Here is a 9834-nt window from a genome sequence, read left to right on the forward strand (position 1 = left end):
GAGTGAGTAAATTCAAGTCGGGCCGTTACTCTAAAGAGGGGGGTTATTGGGCACCCTGGCTCATTATAAATGTAAACCCCAATAATAATAATAATAAATATATAATTTGTGTGATATACATTTTTTGTATAATAATGTCATTGTGCTATGTACTTCATTATTCACACCATCAAGAAATATAAGAGAAAACAAAGAGGTTTATTTATAAACACACAGCTGTTTATTCAAAGAAAGAGCTTTAATTAGAAACACACAACTATGTACAAAGCAGCATAATGTCTCTTATGTTGTCCTCCAAACACGTCAAAAAGTGCCCAAGACATTCGGGAAAGATCCCTAAAAATCTTTTTCAAAGTTATCAAGTGTTGAAAAAAGAAAACGTTGTAAAAAGTCGCTTTTGCAGGCATATATGGTGAGTTGCCCTGTACTTTGGTATCGCCTCTAATCTGAATTGCAGCGTGGCACAGAGCTCGGAAAGTTCCAGGCTGCGAGAGGGCGGTGGCCGCACAATCCATCCAGACACCCCGCCAACAATGCCGTCTTCCTCATCAGACATGAGATCTATGGTGGCGCACTTTCAAATGTCCATCTCACCCTCAGCCAGCACACTTCGTCTCGCTTCCAGCAACTGTAATATAATCAATAAAGACAATAAGTGACCAGAAAAATACTCACATTGACAAAAAACCGATCTAATATAATAAATCTTACCCTTTTTCTTCTGGATCGACTCCGAGCTAAACTTTTCGCATTTTCCGCCCGCGATGCGAGTTCAGGTTGTTTGTATCTGAAGCTCCGGCGTACCGACTCATAATACGTCTTACGGGCAGAAACAATTAAATGAGACTGGTATTAATAAACAGAGTCACGGTACAATTAAACAAGAAATTAGGAAAAACATTAGAAGTTATACTTACAAACAATGTCGTCATTCTCAGCAGTTAAATGTGGACTTGCTAAAATAGCCCCAACCAAATAGGAGGTCACGGCTTCGTTATGAGGCGACGTTAGTCTGTGAAAACAAAATGTGCGGGTTTAAGCTCGGATCTATTAACGTATCTATTTCCTTATACAAGAATAAAAGCATATTCTTTAAACCGTAACGTTACCTTTGTTCTGGTTCAAAACGCCTGCAGTGTGCCTCAGAGACGCCGTACAGCCTCCTAAAAAATTACAAGACAAAAACACCTCTAAGCAATAAAACACACAGCTTGGGCTTTTAGCTTGGGCTACTTAAAAATATGCTTTTACATAAAATTATTCTTACCGCAATCTTGGGATTGTGCACCCGTCTTCTCTTCTTGGAGAGTTACAAACACCAAACCAAACATCTTAATGTCCCTCTTGTACTGCTGTGTGAGCCGTGGCCATGACCTCGCACGCGATTGGACGAAGGCGAGAAGCCTGTCGGGCTCCTCCAATCAGACGCGAGGTTATTGATATAAGGAAAATCTTGTGAGACGTGCGCGCATGCGTATGATATAAACCATAGATATGTATATAAAGGCTAGATGGCTCAAGGCGGAGTCCCTAACGGCATCACCTGGCGGCCATCTTGCGGCGGGGCGCTCGCTCACTCGTGGCATTGGGTTTGGTGGTGCGGGTGCTTTTGGGTGACCGTGGCTTGCTCGGTTTTCTGCCGATTTTCAAACGGTTTGGGTTTTTACAAACTTTATTAACGTGGCTATAATTCTGGATGCTTTAACATGTTTCATGAAGTTATTTTTTATTTGTAGTATAGGTATGCACTGTCATAGGTACATCCTTGACGTTTATAACAAACCAAACCGTTTGAAAATCGGTAAAAAATTAAGCAAGTTATGGTCATTTAAAAGTACCTGCATCATTAAAACTCAATGCCACGAGCGAGCGAGCGCCCTGTCGTAAGATGGCCGCCAAAATGCGGACGTTGCACTCAATTGGCCAGCAGCGCGGACGAGCCATCTAGCCTTTATATACATATCCATGATATAAACAACAAACGCGATGTGCCGGGAGCTCTGTGTGATATCAACACAGTGTGCTGTCAGTTGAAAGATGGAAGTCCCCAGACTGAAGAAACGACCTTGGCGCTTCTGTGAACATTGCAACACTGAACTGTGTCATACACCACAGAAAGCGCTATTTCAAAAATGGAGTTTGGGAGAAAAAATCCAAAAGGACTACGTCAGGTCAGATAACGTACAGAGCCTGCTGCTATCCAGTCATGAACCCGCTGTGAGTGATGTCCTGTCATGTGTAAAGACCCGGAGGATAACTTTACTGGAGTTAGAGAGATTGGTGAAAGTGAAATGCAATCCGAGGACCCAGAAAAAAAGTGATTGAAGAATTTGAAGAAATGCACCCAGCGAATTGCAGTTAAGACAACGGTGAGCATAATTACATATTTTTATATAAGCTTGGCTTGCTTTACGTATGTTAACATTTTAAACAATACTAAAACATATCAACAAGTAAAATAAAATAAAATAAAATCAACAAGTTAAACAAAAACGTTTTGAGTATGCTATATCAAAAAGTAGCCATCCAGCATGTTTTATCCATTGTGGAAGCCCTTGCTCACAAAAAGGTTGGAGACCCCTGGTCTAGTTAAATGTGGTTGATTATCACTGTTGTTGTTATTTTAATAGTATAAATTAATTTATAATTAAATAGGAATATCGCGTTATAATGCATAACGGTATCTTCTGTTTGTTGTTTTTCAGACAAAACAGCAGATGATCAAAGCATTCATCTTTTCCTGGACGTCTCCTGTTGTGTGGTAAGCATGAAACTACATTTGGATATACCAGTATAAAGTTCAGTACATGCTAATCCAGAGCTAAAATGGGAAAACCTAACATGTTTCACCCACATTATTGTTTTCCACTCTCAAATTTCTGTTAGTTAACTAATGAAAGCAACTTAAGTATAAACACACTTTATAAAGTATAAAAAAAACTAAAATGAAGTTGAAGTGGATGAAGTTCCCACAAAGTACTTAACTGGTTCATTGCACTAAGATAAAGCTAGCTGTTTGAGATGCACATGATCTTTTCCAACTACAGTTTTCAAATCTTTTCATACTCAAATGGCCATATTGATGAGAAATGATTAATTATGTTCTTTTTAAATCTCAAATGACCATATTAACGATGGGGTTTTCAATCTCAAATGGCCATATTCATGATGGTCTAATGGTCTAATGGTGGTGCTGAGTATGTGCATTGCATGTGTTTTAAATATGTCCTTTAAATTTCCATAGGATGACTATGTGGATGAAGAGGGGGAAATCCTTGCTGAGGAGCGGAGTGAAGCCTATCCTCACATACAAGATGGGGAGGAGCATGGAAGTGATCAGTCCAGAAGTGAAAAAACAGAACACTTGATGATGAAATTGACTGGTATCCTCCGTGACGACTTCTTACAGTATGTGGTTTGTCCAAAATGTATGACAGTGTACATGCTTACTGAAACCTATGAGCGCAGACGGGATGGTACAAAGGTTTGCAGGACTTGTGGTCACATCCCGTTCTACAATCACCCACAGCAGAGGTCTGCATTAAGGAAGAAATATGGCTCTGCCTTGCTAAGAAAGGCTACATATTCGAGCGGTGAAGAGTATGTCCATCCAATACGTTCTTACTGTTACAAGAGTGTTGTGCAGTCTCTGGGAGGACTTGTTAAAAGACTTGGATTTGAAGAGAAATTAGATGAAAGGCGAAAGCGGGAACTGCCAAAGGGTGTGTTAGGAGATGTAAATGATGGACAAGTATGGCAGGATTACCAGTATGTGAATTCAATAAACTGTAGTCATGCCACTATGCACAGTATTTGAGCTGTGATGTAATTACACAAGTTACCTTGCTTCATTCCCATCCGGACAGACATTTTGTTGTTTGACATGTTGTTTGATGGTGTTTGCATAGAATGCACAAATTGAGCCTGATTAAAACTCTGTTAAAACAATTAAAATGGTTGAAATAAATAGTTTGGTGTATCTTTTTTTACCTAACATTGGTTATTGCTAATTACATACAGAGTAATTAATATACACTGTAGCCTGGAGAAATTGAATCTACTTAAAGGGATAGTTTAAAAATTATTAGGAAAAAATATTTTGAAAGTATTGTGATAAATGGTGAAGAAAAGTTTGATAAATGATTGTCATTAAACTTAAAGTTGATTTTGAATTACTCTGTCCAACATCTCCACTTAGTTAACTGAGTTGAAAAAAATAATATTTTTAATTAATGTATAATTATAATTCTCTTAGTGTTATAAATGTTATTATAACACAAAACTCATGACTTAGTCAGTCATTAAATAAACTTGATTCTCCACTGAAACACAATACAATACAATGTGTTGTTTATGTCAATAAACACTGATCACCTGAACGGGGACTTTCATTTACAAAAATTGTAATTTATCATTTTAAACTAAACTACATGAATAATATTAGAGCATAAACCTCTATGACATTTTAACAAATATTTAAGTAGTTAAAGTTCTTATTAGTTCTTAATTCTGTAAAAAATCTTAAATAATCGTAATATTCTGAGACAAAGGATTATGGGTGTTCCTTACAACATTCACTTGAATGTTTTAGTTTAATTAATTTTATACACTTAAAAGTTAAATGAACTAAGATTTTTTAAGTAAATGTCCACAACTCAAAATATTAAGTGATGTTTACATCATGAAGACAATGTGTTAACAGTGTAGCATACTTTAAAAATAAATAAATTCAAACTAAAATTTAAGAGTCTGTAATTTGGCTTTACTGATACCAAAGATTTTCTTAAAATCAAAGTTTAAAACCTCTCAGAATGTCACCTGAGTAAAACTCCCCCAGCTGCTACCCTGATTTGCATTTGTATAGCTCACAGCATGTTCATGTTAAAGCCTCCCCTAGAATTAGGGGAAGGGGGGACAACTTCCAAGCAAGACCCACGTCAACTTCTGACAACTTACGGCAGTTTTCGGTGTTGGCTGCAAATTGTCGTGCGCAGTCGTAAACTTGGAGTTTCACAGCAATCTACAGTGCCACATTCTGACGAAAATTCCACTTTTCATGCAGTGCACGTAAGTGTATGATTATTAATGATGGAGTATTTTAAGTTGATTCTGACATGATAAGGAGAAAACGAGTCAAAACACGGTGCCTCGTTTCTGGACCCCAGGGGGTTAATAACAATTAATTATCTTTATTATTTAACATTACCATTCTGGAGCTGAACAAAATAAGTTTGAGTTTACCTTATAAGTTACTGATATTACAGTGTTTAGTCTTAACAGTGTTTGATATTCAGCTTGTCCTGATTTAATTATTTTCCTTCACCAAATGGGGAAAATCTGAATGAATGGGACTCAGGAAGTACAATATGTGTTAGACCTTACGGCAGATCACTTTGGCCAAAAGACGTCAAGACAGCGTTTTCAAAAGATATTGCGGGCAAACACAAACATTTGGATCAGGACGTGATTAAATTTCTCAGATGACCTCTGAGTTTGTCGGAAAACAGTAGGTAAATTGCACTGGAATTTTTACGGAGGTCAACAAAACACAGACATGGCCAATTCGGACGGGATTAAAAACGCAGAGGACCTCTGAGTGGCACGATTTTCTCAGAGGCCCCCCTGTAAAACTAATCCCGTCCGAAAAGGGCTCTAGATTCATATGCGGAACGCTGTCCTGGAATTATTCAAATATTTCTAAAGCATATACTTGTCAGCAAAGGTAATGTTGATGCACTCTTATCTGGACAGACATCTCTTTGGGATTCCTGTGGAAATGTAAAAAGTATTTATAAGTATTTGGCATAATACACTACACACACATTAAAGGGATACTTCACCGATTTAGCATTCAGCTTTGTATCTGTAGAAACCCGGCAGTATTACTGAATGACCATGTTTCCCTCCCTCATTTCCCCCTGAGAGGAGAGATATCTGCATTTTGGTTCTGCAAAAAAGTCCTCCGATGATGTAATATGACGATTTTTGCATCATCGGAGGACTTTTTTGCTAAATCGGTGAAGTATCCCTTTAAAGTTGCCTAATCTCAGACCAGTAGGTTGCAACAAAGTTGACCAAGCCATGGAAAATACCGAATTATTGGAGCTCCATCCAAAACCAGCTCATTCGGCACAAAATTTCATGCAGACAAATAAAAGGGTCTGTGTACTTGGTGGCCAACGGATTTTCCTTTTGAAATTAGAAAAACAAAATAGGTAATCGAACTGTTTCCCGATTATCATTTAGAAATAGGAGATCAAAAATCGGTTAATGACTTCCGTTTTTTTGCATTGATTATAGAAAATGAAAAAATAACCAGTTGTCTCGATTGTTAAAAATACATGTGTGAAAATCGTATTTCTTAATTTTGTGCAGATTGTTTGTAGTGGAACCCGGAAGATATTTTTTGACCCGGAAGGCTATCGAGTATGAGCAGCCACGTGCCTGTCATTCATCATCATTCAAAACGGCAGTCAGCATGGAAAGTTTCATTCTCTTGGAGGGAAGACGATGACATGTCTGGGGACAAGACATTATTACAAACCTGTATAATTTTTTTTGTTCTGATGAACACAAAAGAAGATATTTAACTCATTCACCGCCAGCCTTTTTGAGAAAAGTTGCCCACCTGCATTTTTGTGATTTTAACAAAAGTTTCACAAAATTCCTTGCAGGAAAAATTATCTTCTATAAATATATAAACATACAAATTATATAAAATTAAAGAACACACCCTCTGCTTTCAAACAAACAACAAACAAACAAACAAACAAACAAAATGGGGAAAAAACGTTTCATTATATATTTATTTTTTCCACTTAATTTGACCACTGAAATATGGATATTTCTCTTCAAAAATACAACATTTTGAGCAAAAAGCTTAAAAAAATGCGTTTTTGTAAAGGAATTTATGTTAGAGATCAGACTCAGAATGACTATCAAACATAAAGGCAGTTCAAAATTATTTAAATCTTTTTAACTTCCGTTTTTGATAAATTGGCGGTTTGGCGCCATTCAGTGGATAAAAGGTGGTATTACACTTTCACTTTGAAATTCGTCCAGAAAGGCATGTTTATTAGTTAAATATTAACTCATAATTGACGAGATAACTCGTCAATGGCGGTGAATGAGTTAAAGAAAAATGTTTGTAACCAATCCGTTCTTGAGCCCTATTCACTTGCATAGTAGGAAAAAAGAATACTATAGAAGTGAATGGGGTCCACGAACAGTTTGGTTACAAACATTTCTCAAAATATCTTCCTTTGTGTTCATCAGAACAACGAAATTTGTACAGGTTTGTAACAACATGTAACAACTAGATTGTTAGTTATGCATCATTGCTTTAGTAAGGATGGGCATACGTGTTACCAGAAAGCTACAGAGGCTGCAACATATGTATTTTAAGCAAACTGCTGTTAAATCCTGTTCTCTAAGTTGTACTGTAATGTTGGTATGATAAGCTGCAACATCCTGTTTAATGTTTATAGTAAAACACTTGTTGGTTAATGCAATTAAGTTCAAGGATGCTAATGTTACATTATCTTCATTCAATCTGATAAGCTTAGTTTTTAGACAAAAGCTCAGTTTGTTTACAAGACCAATAAAAAAAAGACTTGACTGAGAAAGACTTGTAAAAAAAGTGGAATGTATTTGGGATAAAGTGCAATTGTTATGTATTGAAGCGAGTTTTACAGTTTCCGTAATAAATGTTTTTCGCAGTAAACTGTTTCATTGATCATTGCATGTACACACACCTTCTGGTGATATCAATAAGAGACATAATTGCATGTTTAAAAGGCCCATAGTTAATCGGACCCGGTCCTCCGTGAAAACCTCTAATGCATACAACTCTGCTCAAGTTCAGAAACATGTGATGCTGAACTCGCTTCATGTCCCACCCAATTCATCAAGAAACAGAGAGCATGTGAACGTACACCAACCTCATCAGAAGAGACACGATGTGCTCGCAACCAAAATGCCATTAATAATAAAAAGCGGAAGGCGCCAAAAAGCGATGTGTTTGCACCCCTGATTTAATCAAATTGTGGTTGACAAATGAACTTTTTTAAGTCTTTTTAAGGTATTATTTCCAAATTAAAGGTGCAGTGTGTACATTTTAGCGGCATCTAGTGGTGAGGTTGTGAACCAACGGCTCAGTCCACTGCTCACTCCTCGCTTTTGAAACACATAGAGAGTCTACAGTACCCGCCACTGGACAAACATTTCATCACCGGAGACAACTGAGTAAAAAAAGTTTGTCCGTTAAGGGCTTCTGTGAAACATGGCGGCCCAAAATGGCGACCTCCATGTAAGGGGACCCTCGGTGTATGTAGATAAAACATCTCATTCTAAGGTAATAAACACATAATGGTTCATTATGAAAGGTCTTTATAATAATAATAATACCTTACATTTATATAGCGCTTTTCTCAGTACTCAAAGCGCTTAACATATGAATGGGGGAATCTCCTCAACCACCACCAATGTGCAGCATTCACCTGGATGATGCGACGGCAGCCATATTGCGCCAAAATGCCCACCACACGCCCTCTTTATATACCCCTGATAAAATAGCTTTATATATTATTTTGCATTTCTGTCAAAAGATCCTTCAAAAAATTACACACTGCACCTGTAATAAATTCAGGCTTTTTTAGACCCCGTGGGAACCCTGAGTAACCATCTTTTTTTTTTTTTAACTGTGGTAAAACCATGGTTTATTTTCGTGGGGGAATTTATTTTAGTTTGTCTCTCACAGGAACAGAGATGTCAAAACAGAATATAATTTCAATACTGGAATTTTTTTTTTCAGCCAGTCAAATTAAATGAATCATACCTGGGATCCCGTGTGCGTTCCATGCCTCTATTACATTTGTAATGCCAATCCTAGCCATTTGGCATGTCAGGTTTGCTACACAATATTTGGTTGTGTTGTCCTCCATGTCCAGTTCCTTCTGGTTCACCAGATGTACCAAAGCTGACTTCAAAGGGTAGTTGACTCTGGCATTCACCTGTGACCACACCTGTGCCTGTTTTAACAATGGTGTTAGTATGCTTGCAGTTTTGCCTCACAAAATGCCTTAATTGCAAGAAAACAGAATTTATTTTCAATAACACATTTATCTCACCCGCGTAGAAGGTGTCTGAATGAATATTCTGTCTGTGTTGCGCCAGCTTTTCTTGGATGAATAATGTCAGATAATACTCTTTTCCACAGTCAACTCTGACCTGGTCCCATAGCCATCCCTACTGAAAAATCCAGCTAAAACCAGCATAAGCTGGTGAGCTGGTTTTAGCTGGTCTCCAGCTTGGTTTTAGCTGGTTTTGCTGGTTTAGGAAGCTGGTTTTGCTGGTGTAGGAAGCAGGTCTAGCTGTGTTTTGTTCACTTTTTAAGCTGGTCTAGCTGGACTTCGCTGGTCAGGCTGGAAGACCAGCTGGCTCACCAGCATGACCAGCTTTGTCAGGCTGGGAGGACCAGTGTAAACCACCTTAAACCAGCTAAAACCAGCTACCAGCTTATGCTGGTCTTAGCTGGATTTTTCAGTAGGGATAGGAAAGCACAGCAGGTCTGACTCAGAATAAAACACACAGACTTAACATTACAACATGTTTGAGCTCTAATTGATAAAAGTACAGTGTGAGTGCGTGCTTCTGGGGGAGTGAGGGGCGGTCAATTACGCTGCGGAATGGTTCGGTACTGTTAGGTATAAGGTGAGTGTGCCCTAATAAATCCCCAGTCACAATAAAAAAAAAAATTATTACATTACAAATCTAGGTTAGAACCACATTTTTAATAATGTACTGTCAAGTCACAAGCCTGCCCTAAAAATGCTA

General features: G+C 37.8%; 2 long non-coding RNA genes across 2 annotated transcripts; one reads left to right on the forward strand and one right to left on the reverse strand.

Moving 5' to 3' along the window:
* Positions 1-836: 836 nt before the first annotated feature.
* Positions 837-1535, reverse strand: LOC129433384 (uncharacterized). The gene is made up of 3 exons (XR_012372329.1): positions 1268-1535; positions 1110-1163; positions 837-1012 (listed from the first exon to the last, which is right to left on the reverse strand). It is a non-coding gene; the product is annotated as an uncharacterized lncRNA (long non-coding RNA).
* A 2-nt stretch (positions 1536-1537) lies between these two features.
* Positions 1538-3373, forward strand: LOC141368926 (uncharacterized). The gene is made up of 3 exons (XR_012372330.1): positions 1538-2369; positions 2706-2761; positions 3245-3373. It is a non-coding gene; the product is annotated as an uncharacterized lncRNA (long non-coding RNA).
* The last annotated feature ends 6461 nt before the right edge of the window (positions 3374-9834 follow it).

This window comes from Misgurnus anguillicaudatus, chromosome 12 (assembly GCF_027580225.2).
Source record: "Misgurnus anguillicaudatus chromosome 12, ASM2758022v2, whole genome shotgun sequence".
NCBI lineage: Eukaryota > Metazoa > Chordata > Actinopteri > Cypriniformes > Cobitidae > Misgurnus > Misgurnus anguillicaudatus.